Source organism: Mastomys coucha, unplaced genomic scaffold (assembly GCF_008632895.1).
Source record: "Mastomys coucha isolate ucsf_1 unplaced genomic scaffold, UCSF_Mcou_1 pScaffold7, whole genome shotgun sequence".
NCBI classification, from domain to species: Eukaryota; Metazoa; Chordata; class Mammalia; order Rodentia; family Muridae; genus Mastomys; species Mastomys coucha.
This window is the reverse complement of record NW_022196913.1, coordinates 97,794,930-97,809,361: the sequence shown is the minus strand read 5'-3', so window position 1 is coordinate 97,809,361 and position 14,432 is coordinate 97,794,930. Positions and strand designations below refer to the sequence as shown.

The 14,432-nt window shown below is 44.2% G+C and overlaps 2 protein-coding genes across 12 annotated transcripts in view; one reads left to right on the top strand and one right to left on the bottom strand.

Annotated features, from left to right (window-relative positions):
• Positions 1-14,432, bottom strand: part of Nsmce2 (NSE2 (MMS21) homolog, SMC5-SMC6 complex SUMO ligase) — a 222,794-nt gene that overhangs the window by 20,156 nt on the left and 188,206 nt on the right. The window lies entirely within an intron of this gene.
• LOC116082752 overlaps positions 1-14,432 on the top strand; it is a 43,063-nt gene that overhangs the window by 16,350 nt on the left and 12,281 nt on the right. For 5 of the 9 annotated variants that reach the window (XR_004115410.1, XR_004115412.1, XR_004115414.1 and 2 more), the window contains exons 3-4: positions 1,620-1,750; positions 2,350-2,517. The gene's annotated coding sequence lies outside the window, so the exon portion shown is untranslated. Of the gene's footprint in view, positions 1-1,619; positions 1,751-2,349; positions 2,518-2,629; positions 9,166-10,230; positions 10,250-14,432 lie in introns of those variants that run through there. The other 4 variants (XR_004115417.1, XR_004115416.1, XR_004115413.1 and 1 more) reach the window with 4 other exon arrangements.

Here is a 14,432-nt window from a genome sequence, read left to right as displayed (position 1 = left end):
TGGCCTCAAACTCCGAAATCCGCCTGCCTCTGCCTCCCAAGTGCTGGGATTAAAGGCATGCGCCACCATCACCTGGATGCAATTACTGTTATTTTGCCCTTGAGTATGCCCATGCATGCCTGTTCTCACAGAGGTTGGAGGGTGCCAGAGCCCTGCAACGAGGGTTATGAGTAGTTGATAGCTGCCATGTGGGTCCTGTGATTGAACCCAAGTCCTCTGTAAAAGTAACAAGTGCTCTTGTCACTGAGCTATCTCTCCAGCTCCCCTTATTTCATCTTGTTTCCTTTGTATACCCTTTTGCTAAAGAGTGTTAAGACTGATTTTTGAGTCATGTGCGGTGGCTCATATCTAGAATCCCAGCACTCTGAAAGATGAAGTAGGAGGACTGCTATAGGTTTGAGGTCGGCCTTGGCTACATTGTGAGACAAGATTTCAAAAACCATGATTGTAATCCCAGAACTCAATAGGCTGACACAAGAAGATCAAAGAGTTTGAAACAAGGGGCTGGGGAGATGGCTCAATATTGAGAACACTTGTTGCTTTTTCAAACAACTGGGGTTGAACCCAGAACCCACAGGGTGGTTCAAAACCATCCTTAACTCTAGTTCCTTCCAATCCCTCATAAAATATAAACATAATAAGCAAAACCAAAAAACCAGAGCAAACAAAACCCCCATCTTCCTTATTGTATAACAATGTACGTACACACACACACACACACACACACACACACACACACACACACACTTCTTTTTAAAGGCAGGAGATCAACTCCAAAAGTATATTCATTATGGAAGAAAGTTTTTATTTTTATATTTTTAGCCAAATCTTGCCTGCCTCTGTCATTGAGAGTACTGAGATTGGGTAGCCTAGGAAGAAATTTTAAAATGTCAAAGCTTAAGGGTATAAATCTACTGAGGCTTAACACCATCACCACAATGTCAGCAAAGCTACCCACAGAGTAGCTTGGGTCCTGATGATCAAGTAGCCAGGTCATCAGGGCAGGATCTCCTAAGCTAGTGTAACATCCAGACTATGCCTTCAGTTTGCACAGCTCTGTCTGAAGTTAGTCTAACAATAAGCATCCTTCCTAAAGGGAAACTTCAGCTGATAGAATGGACGAAATAAAATGAAAGTCAGAGAGAGAAAGGAGAGGGAGGAGGGAGAAAGACGGAAGGAGCACATGAGGGTGGTCGACTGAAGAACTCATGAAAGGACCCACTGATGAAGCTTCCTAAACTAAGCCCTTGTCTCTAAGACTTTCCTCTGCCCTACCCCCACTTCTCAGCCTCGTTTAAACCTTCCTCACATGCACAGGAAGACACAGGACTTCATAATAAGGATCAGCTAAGGACATGGCTCTGGTGAATGTATACAATAGATGTGAGTCATTTGTTCATTTTGTAAACATGAAGAAGTTACACTTAAAACTTCATTACTTTCACGGGGCTTCCCAATATGTTTAGCACGGAACATTCCATCTTTTCCGAACTCATTCCAAGAAATGTCAGGGAGAGCAAATTTTTTCGACCACTGAAAGTATATTCCAGGCAGGTGATGATAGTGGGGCAAGCATGGGAACATAGCAGCATCATCAACAGAGGCTATGATGTCTACAGGCCTTGCCTATGCCACACAGAAGGAAGGAAGCAAGAGGGGTTCGTCCAGGAGGGCATTCTAGAAGGCTCTGCCTTCTCGGAAGAACTCACTCAGGAGTCCTCAGGAGACCCCCATCTTCCACTTGGGGCAGGTAAACACATCCTTCAGTCTTTAGGCCACTGTTCTCCCACTAATCCTCTAAGCTTCTCAAGGGCAGGGCCAGCTTTTACTCATCTTTAGATTCCCTGGTATGGTACCCAGACAGGAGCTCCGTGGCAGGATGTGGACTGCACCCTTACAGGGTCCTTGGTGGCTTCCAGATGCTCTGCTCATTCTACAGGTCTTGTGCAGAGAAGGGAGTCTCATTTCCTGTAGACATACACACAGTGTTGGGTGGGGGTGGGGGAGGCATGAGTCCAGGCCCCAGAACCACTGGCTGCCTCTGCCATCAGCTTTGGATGGGTGTTCCCTGTGTGTGCTTTCTTCTCCATCTCATTAGGCTACTATGAAGACCAAGTATAAAATACCTTACCCTTTAATAAGGATGAGTGTGGGACCCAGTAAATGGATGAAGGTAGCAGCAAAGCCAGAAGACAAAAATAAAAAGCAAACAAACAAACAAACAAATACAAGGATTCTGGGAATGACTTCTCAAAAACAAGGGAGGTAGACTGGCTGGCGTGTCTTTCTGTTTTCAAACCTGTGGGTGTCTAACTCTTAAATCTGGGTGCCTGTGATCCTACACCACAGAAGATAGCGTTGCTGATGAGCGGACAGCCTGTTGCTAAGTGGGGACGAGAAAATGGAAGGAAGGAAAGAGAAAGTCAAAGGAGAAAGCTCCCAAGAATTTGCTTTATGAACTCCATGAAGATCCCAGGTAATTGCCACCATGAGGATGTAATGGTGCCGTGAGTACAGGTGAGTAACTCCTCCATGGGGTGTTGGGCTAAATCTGGATCATTCTGATGCAGCAATGAGTAGACATCCCCAACATGGCAGAGGGACAACGCTAATTCACATCAATCCACAGCTCTCAAATTCCCCAGGATGAAGTTCTCTCTGTCAGCCATAACACGCGGTGCTCATGACAAAAACAAGTAAATCTGGAGGGGCAACTGGAGGCAATGGGGTAAGCTTCCCTTCCTCTGAGCCCTGAGCTAGAAGCCCTGTGGGGGACAGGTAGGCAGGGGCTTCAGAGGCAGAAAGAAGAGGTGCACTAAAAATAAATGAAGGGTGAACATCAAGGAGGCAGAGAAATTGCACAGGGATGTAATCAGCACGCTAATTACAGGGTCATAATTAGGAGTGCTAGGATGAAATTAACAAGAGGGAGATTTTAACTGTCAGGAAGAACTCTAAGGGAGAGATGGCTTCTCACACAGCGCAGACTGAAGGCCATTCATCTTAACAAAGTTGGTCCAAACAAGCTGGCAAGTATTTAAGGCAAATTTATTTTTGTTATCCTAAGTAGGCTAGGTTACTTGATGACACACAGAGGCCTCTTGTATCTAATTTTATCATCTTGTTCTAATTCTAAATTAAATAGTAAAAGAAAAAAAAAAGAACTAATGATAAAGAAGCCCATGTCTGTTTCATTCCAAAAGTCTGATTCAGCTGCTAAGGAGATCAAAGCAGAAAGAAGGAAACAGTCAAACACGGTCTCATGGATGGCAGAGTCACAGATGAAGGGGAATCTTAAAATACAGTTTTATTTTCAAGAATTAATACTGAGATGGAATTCAACTCGGTCAAGCATGCTGAGAGGTGTGGCAGAGTTATCAGTTTCCTCTCTCTTTTTTCTTTCTTGAGACAGGGTCTTGTTGAGGCTGGTTGTGAATTCACCACATATTTGAGGCTGACCTTAAACTCCTGCCTCAGTCTCCCTACTACTGAAATTATAGGCATGTGGCATCCTGCCTGGCTCAACATTTAGTAATTTTATGATGGAGTCTTAGAGTATTCTCCCTGTGAACCAATAACTGAGACTCAAAACCTGAAATATTGTCAAGTTTTATGTGTTAAAGATATTGGATGTTTAGATTTTTTGTTTGTTTTTTCGAGACAGGGTTTCTCTGTATAGCCCTGGCTGGCCTTGAACACAGAAATCCACCTGCCTCTGCCTCCCAAGTGCTGGGATTAAAGGTGTGTACCACTACTGTCCGGCAGACATTTAGATTTTTAAGATCATGAGTAAAACTTAAAGAAAATTGATTTTCTCTTCCTCATTTAGAAGCCCAAGATATGATTCATGCAACTTTCATTTGGCAACTGTCTAGGCACAGAAGGCAGGGCTGAGGCGAGGCAGGGAAGCTATCCTGTGGCATAGCACAGTATGGGGAACACACAGAGAGTGGTGAGCTCTGAGATGGGGGAGCACTCAGGGAGGCCTCAGATAGTGATGACAGAAGGGACAGTGATGCATGCTGGGAGTAACCCAAGGGAACAGGAGCTGAGCTGAGCTGAGTGCAGGGAAACCTGTGGGGCAGGCGCTGCCACCCTTCCATTTTCCAAGGAGGGTGCAAGGACAGTCACTCCCATGATGTGTACAAAGGCTCTGGTGTCCATTACATCAGCAACCAAAGCGTCCGAGTGGTGGTTTTCTCATCACTGATTCTTCAAATGCCCTTAGAATGTCAGCACATAGAAACACGCTAGCTCCCTTCCTCACACCCCTGCTCAAGTAAGTTCCTGGTACTCTTGGGAGGCTCTACAAACACTAAGAGAAGTAGGACAAGAGCTTGCTGCTTTTGTTGGGACAGACAGTGCCAAGACAACGCGTGGCTTGTGTCCTGTGAACTCTAGCCATTTTGACAAGATTTCCCCAGGGTCAGTCTAATCTTGGCATGAGGTGCTTTATGTTCTCCCAGCCTGTCTGCTCATCCTTGACCTTCATATCAATTGTGAATCTCAGTCTAGTGCTATAATTACCTTTTTGTGGGAATCTTTGTAAAACCCTTTTTCTGAATTCAGATCCCAAGGTGTCTGAAGCCACATGATGCCCTGAGTCAGGACTTATCACATACGTTTCCATGGACCTCACTTCTCATCATATACTACTTATTACTGCTGGAGTAAAATTCATTTAAAATCCCACAATGGACGCCCAGCACTGTATTTAGGAAGGATAGAGTCTGAAGGCGGACGCAGGACTGCACTAAGGATATGACACAGGCTTTGATCTCATACCGTGTTAACTATATAACTATGTAATTGCTAACTTGCCCTCTCTTTTCCATATCACCTTTATGGCTCTGGTAAAATGCTCACTGCCGTTGCTAATGAAGTTAGAAGCAGATCATCGCTGGGCTTTTGCTCTGCTTGGGAGTTTCCATGGATGCAATAGGGATTTACATGCTGTAGTCAGAACAAGGCTCTCATTCTAAATGAAAAGGGAACCTGGCTTTTCAAAACAAAAGTGAGGAGAAAATTCAAGCTGAGGAGACTTTGGGAGCTCCTGTTCTGTTGGGAAATGTGTTCTGTTGACCCTACTGTATAAAAAATATTCTCAAAAGCTTTAACCTTGCAAGCAGGTTTTGCTTCCCCCTCCCTGTCCAACAGCAACAACAGATAGCCTTTGGGTCAGACAGCCTTTACTAGCTGGTGGGACAAGCACAAAGACCTGAAAGCCCTGTCCTCAATGGCTCTATGACTTGGGAGGCATGTCGCATGCACTCTGCTCTTGACCCTGTTTCATCTCCAAAGTGAAAAGTAAGGCATGAGACCCAGCAAGGGGGTGGACTCCAGACTCTCCAAACCTATTCCAGTCTTAAATTCTTTATAGTCACCATCAGGCCATCTTAAAAAAAAAAAAAGCAGACAAAAGTTTTTGTGGGTATTTGGCTAAGTCGACCCAAACAATTCCTTACACTAAGCCCATGGGAAGCCTGGGACTTCGAGTCAACCTGCTTGTTAGCCAAACTTGCACAACATCCTAATTTATGTTACAGAAATAAATGGCCATTAGTAACCTGGCAAATAAAATTTGGATCTCAAGTATGAAAACATGTTTCACTGTGACCAATATTAAGTAGATTGAGCAACAGAGGTGGTTACCCAAGTATAACATGTAGGTGCAATGTGGTTATTCCTAACATTCTGGGAACTGTGTTACAAGAGTCAGTGGACAACAGAGAGGAATTATGCTTAGATCTGTCACATACTTAGAGGGGGAGAAAGGTTGTACGTCAGCAATAAGTGCACAACTTGATTCAGGGGAAATGTATGTTCCCAGTGAGGTGAAGCACTTTAGCCTACTCTTAGAGCCAAACTTCTGCCCACCCATCTGTCTCTTCTTACCTCAAGAGTACAAAGATCTCACACAGGTAACCTAGTTTTGTCAAATGTAATTGTTTTCTGCCAATTCGTTGTTGATTCACACTAAGTCACAGTTCATCAACAACAGGTAGCTCATGTCACTGGAAAGGGTAAACAGAGAGGATATGGGGTTGACACAATGGCTACACCTTACTAGTTTGGGGAGAGGGGTACCATCATTCCCAGATGACTAATATTTGCTCTTCCACACACTGGGCACCAAAATGCCACACACAGTCAAGGAGCATGAGTCTGAGCATGTGAATTTCCTTGTGGCCAGCTTTGGCCATTTCAAGCTCCCACTGGTTCTTAGAAGTCTATTCTGACCCTTGTCTTTTCATAACTTCTGGCTCTACTTGTCAAGTCTTCCTTACTCCTCTCTAAAGTCTAGCCAAGGAAGTAGGGCACAGAAGTGGTTCAGAGCCAGGCTTGAGAAAATGCTACCTCTCTCCTGCCCATCTCTGCACTCGGTGCCCCCTTTCTTCATGTGTAAATGGGATGTTTAATTGGCAGGTCTACTGAAAAGATTTAAACTAATTTGTAACCTAACGAACAACTGACCAATGTGGTCAGCACAGTCAAGTCCTTCTTCCCCCTTCTTTGGATTCTAGGATACTGGATGTGTTTACTTTGCTTCCTGCCTAAAAGCTGCCTTTCTCATTTTTAAAAAAATCAATGATCCATTCTTAAAGAGCACTGGGCTCTTCCAGGCTTAATTCCCCTACTCTCCCTCTACTGCAAGGCTGGCATGATAGCACACAGCTTTCTAGAGTTTTCAATTTTTCCATTCCTAGCTGTATCCTCTTACATCTGTGATCTAGTATCTTATGCCAGTGCCCGATACACAAAGGTCTGTGGCAGAGTTTGTGAGACCCTAGGTCACAGGATGCTGTGCTATCGTCTACTGAGAGGACACATGGACATATCTGCTTTTACCTTTCATCTTTGGTTGGGCATTGCCTATTCTCAATGTTAAACACTCCAATTCACCAGTAAAGCTTATTATGACACCTTTCTTCTTGAGGAGCCTTCCTTTTCTCTAACTTGATGGGTCATGTCACCAGGTCAATCACTGCCAAGTAAGCAACCTCCAGTCAATTTGTTCTTCCTTAAGCATCATTGAGACAATGGCAAGAACTTGTATTATTTTCCTGTTTTTCTAATCAGTATGACCCCATCTGCAGCTATCATTTTAGGCCCCTTTCAGTGATTTCCTGCCTGGCTCTCCCTAACATTCCCCCTCAATACCCTGAGAGAGGCCTCAAGGAAGGAACCAGCAAGTGTGAACTCTGTCCCCCAAGGCTTTTGAGAAAGCCACCCAAGTCTGAGCAGGCATTCATTGGTAGAGGACACTGGCTTGGAGGAAACCACCTGTCTGAAGAGCTAAAAGGCTTTTTATGCAACATGCTAGACATGGCATGAAATGGCTGTTCAGGAATGGTGGCAGTGACTTTAACCCTCCTGAACCTCTTCTGACTACCCAGTCATGTCATTAAGACCCATCAGAATCCTGTCATTGGCAACTGTTTGGTGACTTCTGGCTTCTTCAGATTCCTACTCTGATTTTATACAGTTTAAGTAGTTAAACACACTGCTTTACAACTAGGTTAATACAATTTTTTTCTTCTTTTGTACACTGTTCTTCTCAAACATATGCCCATGGCTACCTGTGCTTTGGATGAGCTTCTCAGACCTCATTTCCAGATGTCCTTGAAATGACAACTTTTAATGAAAGCCTTCCTGATTGAATATTGGAAACTCCCTTGAGGAAACCAATTCTGTCTGCTGTGTCCTGCCATCTGCTCCCAAATTCTCACGTGACCTGAGCAAAGTACTTCCCTTCTCCATATTAACTGGGCAGGCAGGATGCATTCAAGCTTCTCCTAGCTGAGAGACCAGATTGTTGGTGCTAAAATATGTGGCTTCTGCCCTGAGAGCAACTTATAAGCCTTTGGCCTTCCTTGATGTCCTCAAAGGCAGAGCCCCATTACCTGAGCAAGTCCCTAGCACAGCCCAACACACTGCTGCCCAGGACTAATGTGTGCACTTAGACAACAATGATCAAAGCACTTCCAGAGGCACCGGCAGCTGCCACTAGATGACTCAGACCTCTCTGAAAAATGGCTTAATTTAGCAGCCTTTCAGTTGTCTGCAGAACAGACTACCAGTAAAGGACACAGTGAACAGAACAGAACATCTTTTAACTAGTTTAACCCCACAGTGGCCCTTTAAGGTCAGGTAACTCTCTATAGCACTTAGAAGCATTTGCCCTTGCTCTTTAGCCAGTAGAGAACCAGGGGACTGGGGAAACCTTGGGAAGACTGCAGTGGCTGAACCTAAGGCTGGCCTTGGTCACTGACTAGCCCTGGGAGTAGCATGGGGTATTGCTTCTCTTCTTGGGCCTGTATTTCTCACCTGGAAAATGGCTGTGGCAGTGCTCCCCAAACCTGGCAAACTAAATTACAAAGAAGTCACAGTTCCCTACTCCTAGAGATTGACCCCGTTGGCCTGGCATGGGCACAGGATGATCGATGTGTTTTCTGTATGGTTCCCTCTTAGGAGCAAGTGCTGCTAGCAGCAATGTCTATGATACTGGATTCTCTGTCTGGTGTTCTCATATAATCCTGTCTCTTCCAAGTTCCCAAACCAACTAGATCACATGATCTTCTGTCCTTCCTTTTCCCTTCTCTCTTTGAACCGAACTGGACAGTTTCCAAGTATACTGCATGGTAGATTTTGAAATCAAGGACTGGTTTGTAAGACTCAATAGCTACTCAAGGGTTCACTAAAGAGGCAATCTCATTTTGACAGAAACCCAAGCACAAGTGCAGCAGGTCCCTCCTGAACACACATCTCTTACCAACAAAGAACACAGAAAGCACAGAGCAGAGAGCAGGCCTGCTCTACAACACATGGGGATTCTTCTAAAATGAACACTGCAGCTGCATATGGCAGGGTGCTGACGCAAGAGGACTGCTGTGGGTTTGAGGCCAGGGTAGGCTACAAAGAAATTACCAGGCCAGCCAAGATTTCATAGCAAGACCTGATCTCAAACAAAAAACAGGACCGGTGAGATGCTCAGCAGATAAAGATACCTGCACCAAGCTTGGTGAACTATGTTTGAACCACAGGACTCCAAGCTGGGAGGAGACTACTGAGTCCTACATGCTGTCTTCTAAACTCCTGTATGTAGCACAGCATGCACAAGCCTCCCCCAATAAAGAATAAATGTAAAACCAATCAACTAACCAACAGCAAAACACCACCTGTTCATCTGGATTCTCTTATCAAGAGCTTAACTAACTCAGTGAAAGTCTAAGCAGGGTAAGAACCTGTTCTGTAATGGGAGCTATGGCGACGGAAGGCCAGCTCTCTGCTAGGCAGACTCGCAAATCATCTAATTTAACCCAGGCAACTCTGATGCTGGTGCTTTCTTCCATGTTTTCTTGAAAACTGGAAACTCAGAGCCAGCCAAAGCTAAGCATATTTAATTCTACAAACCATACAATCCTATTACCGTGACCTTAATAGCCGATGGACTTAGGGTAGATATTTCTAGGCTATTTGTGACTATGAAGGCTTACAGCAAATCTGCCAATTTTCTAAGCATATATAAATTAGACACAGAAACATACTCTTTCCAGACATTTCAAGTTGCTTTACTTAGGAGAATGTGGACACACTGGACGAGAATCTAAACTGCAGATTCTAGCTCCTACTCATGATGATAACTTCCTCCTTTGTGTGACCTTACAGTTAGTTTTATATCTATTGTTTGGAAAATTAAGCAGATTAAGTCCACAGAGCAGCTTTGATCTTCTCATAGGAAAGTGCCCAATAAAGTCTGCAACTCTGATTTGTCCCACAGCTACAGCTGACTGGAGCTTAGAAGTAGCCAGACTTCCTGTGTGCTGCTCTAACCTTGGCTTTTCCACCCTATACACTGCAATCACAGGGCCAGTGACTGGAACTGGAGATGAAACAAGCTTGTTTCAAGTTCTTTGCAAAAATATCTGGGTTGGAAAACAATGAAATGACTTCTAGTATCACAGTCTGATGTTGGAGGTACTGCCCCAGAGTGTGTTGGGCAGTTCCAATTAACAGGAAAATACAGATCAAGATGATTAGTTTCTGTTAAAAATCTAGAACATAGCTTTTAAATCACAATGGGGAAGAATGCCTATTTTCTGTCTTCCCCATGATGTTTTTCTGCCCTGTGTGGTTGCTCTGTCCTATGGCACAGTATTTGACATTTATAGTGTTTTACAATCTTTTTATTATCTACTTTTTCCAGTGTGCCACAGTGAGGACCTGGGGACAGAGAACCACTCGGCAGGTAGGGAAATAGCCACAGGAGTCTAGCAAACCGCTCAATGCTAGGACATGGTTTTCTTCCCGAATGCATGGCTGTGCTTCCGCAGTGCACAGCACAAACACAGGAGCCTAATGTGTAAAGGGAACAGATGGACTTTTTTTGTTTTTTAGTGGACTTGGTATTATATTCAAACTGAAAAAGCTGTGGTCACCTAGTCCAAGCCCTGGTCTACAGCTGAGTCAATGGAGAAGCAAGATCTCTAGTCTACCTCTCCCTACTTGGGGGACCTTATTCCCTCTCCTTGCTGCCATGTTCTAAATTATTCTCCTTTCTTTAGCACCTGACCACCATTCAAGGCTTAAGGAACGACTCTCATTGGATGTCTAGGATATGCCAATCTTTCCAGGGGTGGGCTTATGGTCTTTCTTTAGCACCTGACCACCATTCAAGGCATAAGGAATGACTCTCATTGGATGTCTAGGATATGCTGATCTTTCCAGGGGCAGGCTTAGGGTCTACAGTTATGGAGCTATGGGTCTCCGAGGCTAGCTTCCTTCCTGAGGAGGGCAGTGGGGTGAATCTTCACTTCTTCATGGTACATCTCAAAGTGAGTACTGTTTTCACCTAGCCTGAGCTGTCTTACTTTCTCTGCCCCCTAAAGCCACCCCTTCCCACTCACTTCTAGGTCATCACATCCCCTCCTTTGGCTCAACTGTCTTTGGCTCAAACTCCCACCTTACTTAAAGGTTTGATGGTTAAGAGCCCTAGATAAGTGGTAATTCACCTGGCTTTGGTTTAAACTCCCTACCTCAGTGGTCTGATAGTTATGGGGTTTTAGGTGAATGGTGGCTTTTCAGGAGGGTTCTTTGGTAAGAGTAACAACTACTCTTACTAATAATTCTCTTCCTGGCACCGTGCAAGCGAGGGCCTGGTGACCAATAACCACTCTGCAGGTAAGGAAAAGAGCCCACAAGAGTCTACTGTGCTGCTTGATGCTATGACACTCCCACGCCACCTTCTTTTGTTGTGTGTTGCCCTGGTGGCCATGGAACTGAGGTCTTGCTTCTGCCTCGAAAGTGATTGGACTACAGATGTGTGCCATCATGTCTAGCATCCATCCAGAGCTGAATTAATGCTGTATACACATGTCAGTTGATGAGGTGTTAACACAATCCTCTGAAGTAGGCTACCACATTATTCCTGTTATAGACAAGGGGACTAGGGCACAGAGTGGTGAATTTGTCTGATGCCATACAGCTAATCAGCTTCACCCATATTTGTTACCATTCTCTCTATCCTGTAAGATAGGGCTAGCAGATTCCCAAACTTGGTTCAGCCTACCTGAATATACTCGTCAAGTGCGTTATAAGGACTATGGTGGGGCTGTCTGTAACCAAGGTAAAGATGTGTATTTCTACTGGATAGCAACACCAACACCTACCTTTGGATATGAACAAGATAGGACATTCATTCAGAAGGAAATCTGGGGAACTACAATGCAAACAAAACATCCAAAACAACGGCAGGCTTGCACTCTGCAGCTGCTTTCATGGAAGATGTAGCTGAAGTAGCTAGCCCTGCTTGCAGCTGAGCTCCTGCTGTACCAGGCTAGACAGCTCCAGGGGCACAAGGCCTTCAACTCTTCCCAGGACATGCTTTTTACAACCTGTGAGGAAGGGGTACTTGCCGATGTGGATGGAGGCCAGGGCCTTGCCCCAGCTCAGACCAGGACTTTAACAAGCTGCCAGACCTCACCTTGGTAGTCACGATGTGATTCAAGAGTGACTATCTTTGTATTAGAACTAATAAAATGAGCCTAGGTGATTCTGGACAGAGCCGTACTCAGTTCTACGACCTGCAGAGGGTCGCCATGATGTGGGAATTGGAGGCTCAAGGAAGCAGTATGTAGATACTTCCTCCTGTGTGTTGGGACTAGATGACCTCAGGTACTATTTCCAACTGTAACATTTTAAGACCATTACTCCCTTGGCGCAAAAATAAAAGAGCTAGAGAATGGGAACCCATCTGACCTAATTAGAGCACAGGCTGATAGTGCTGCTGCTGAACACCAAGTCATTCATTCATGCTGGAGACTCAACCTCTAATCCAGCCTGTGACTGGCTGTCTTTGGAAAACTGTGGGTCACGTTCTCACAGGAGGGCTGCTCCTTGCCACCGCTCTGGCATGGTAGTGAGCTCCCAAAGCAGCAGGGCTGAGCAGGCAAGCTCAGCAGTGTGCATAAGCTACTCGCTACACCACCACAAACCCCAACCCAGACTCTTGGGGCGCTCCAGTCTTTACAGTAAATTTGGAGAGCCCCACTTTATTCTAACATTTATTCTCCTCCTGCTGGAATCTGATGAGACATGGAAATCAATCCTGAAACAAAGAATATTTCACTTAGCCCCACCCATCTTTCATGACAACAAGCTCTTGTGAAGAACTGAGTAATCTCTTCCAACGATGGAAGCAACATGAGGTTGCATAGATCAGGGTTACAATACTGCTACTGGTTGGAGACAGTTTGGACTTCTCTCTGTGAGAAGTCTGAAGGAACGAGGAATTGCACAGAACTGGATAGTTACTCCTTTCTCCTAACAAGGCTAGCCTGGAACTTACTATGTAGAACAGGCTGTGCCCCCAAACTCAGAGACCCTCTTGTTTCTGCTTCCCAAGTGTGTGATTGTGTATGTTGCCACACATTGCTAGGCTAGGCTGGTCTTGAATTCAGAGATCTACCTGCCTTTGCCTCCCAGGTATCAAGACTAAAGGCATATGCCATCACCACCAACCACAATGTCTCCACTTAAATGTGCTCATCTACTATAATGTTGAAAATGGTCAGTGTGATTCTCTCAAAGATTAAGTTCGATTAAAGCAAATGTCTTTGCTCTTTTATGGTAGTGGAGATTGAACGAAGGCCTTGCACACCCTAAGCTGGTACTCTATCACTAAGGTACCTTCCCAGTCCAGTAGTTTCTAGAAATGAGAAAAACCTCACTCATAGTTATGATAGGTTCTTGTGTATGGCAATGTGTTCTTGGGTAGTCTGATTGTTTTTGGTAGAGACAGTGTCTTGCAATGTAGCCTAGACTTGCCTCAAAGTTCAGATCCTCCTGCCTTAGCCTCCCTGGAATTCCAAATGTGCTCTACCACAAGATCAACAAGGTCAATTATATTTGTATGAAAAAATTCTTCATATATATGTGAATACCATGTATTTGTGGGTGGACCTGGAGTTAAAGGCAGCTGTGGGCCATAATATGGGCGCTCTTAATGGTGGAGCTATCTCTTAGACCTGGTTTATACTTCAATTATATATTTTCTCAATTGACAGGTACAAACTGAATTGAAAACTGCCATTTTGCTTTCTCTTCTTTTTTCCTCTTTCTGTACCTTTGTAGTAAGTTTTCTTTTTGCATGTACAAAAAAAATACATATACACACATATATGCCCCAAGCATATACGTGTGTGTAATTTACAGATATCTACAAATAACCTCATGTTGAGGATATAGGTTAGTGGCAGAGATCCTGTCTGGCAGGCAAGCTCTCGTACTTGATCCTTAGTATATCAGAAAAAAAAAATCAAAATCAACAAAGTGAATGGAAAAGCCCTAATCCAAGGGGGAAAATCCTACTCTTAGCTATAAATGCATCCCTTACACACATTGCTATGTATATGCATATACATATAATACACATACAAACTCATTTTTACTCAAAGGTTAACATAATGTTTTGTTTTGAGATAGTCTATGTAGCATAGGATGGCTTTGAACTTGTGAGCCTCTTGCTTCAGCCTTCCAAACCCTGGGTGACACACATGGCTCAACATACATTGTTTTGCACCTTGCATTTCACAACTATTAATTTGTGGGATCATTTTATATTGGACACACAGATTAACTTTCCTTTAAAACTCAGTTGCACAATGTTCTGTTCTATAGCCCTCTGGAATTCATTGAGTTAACCCCTAACAATGAGCATCTAAGCAGCTGCTATCCTCCCCTTTAATGAGGCATGGCTGATCTACAAAGGACTGCTCTTGGTAAGGCTGACAGGTGTATATAACCATGCAACCATCACTACAATCAAAGTAGGGAACAAAGCCCTCACCCCAGAGTTTCCTTGTGTCCTTTGTAATTATCCACTTTGTTGATTTTGATTTTTTTTTTCTGATATACTAAGGATCAAGTACGAG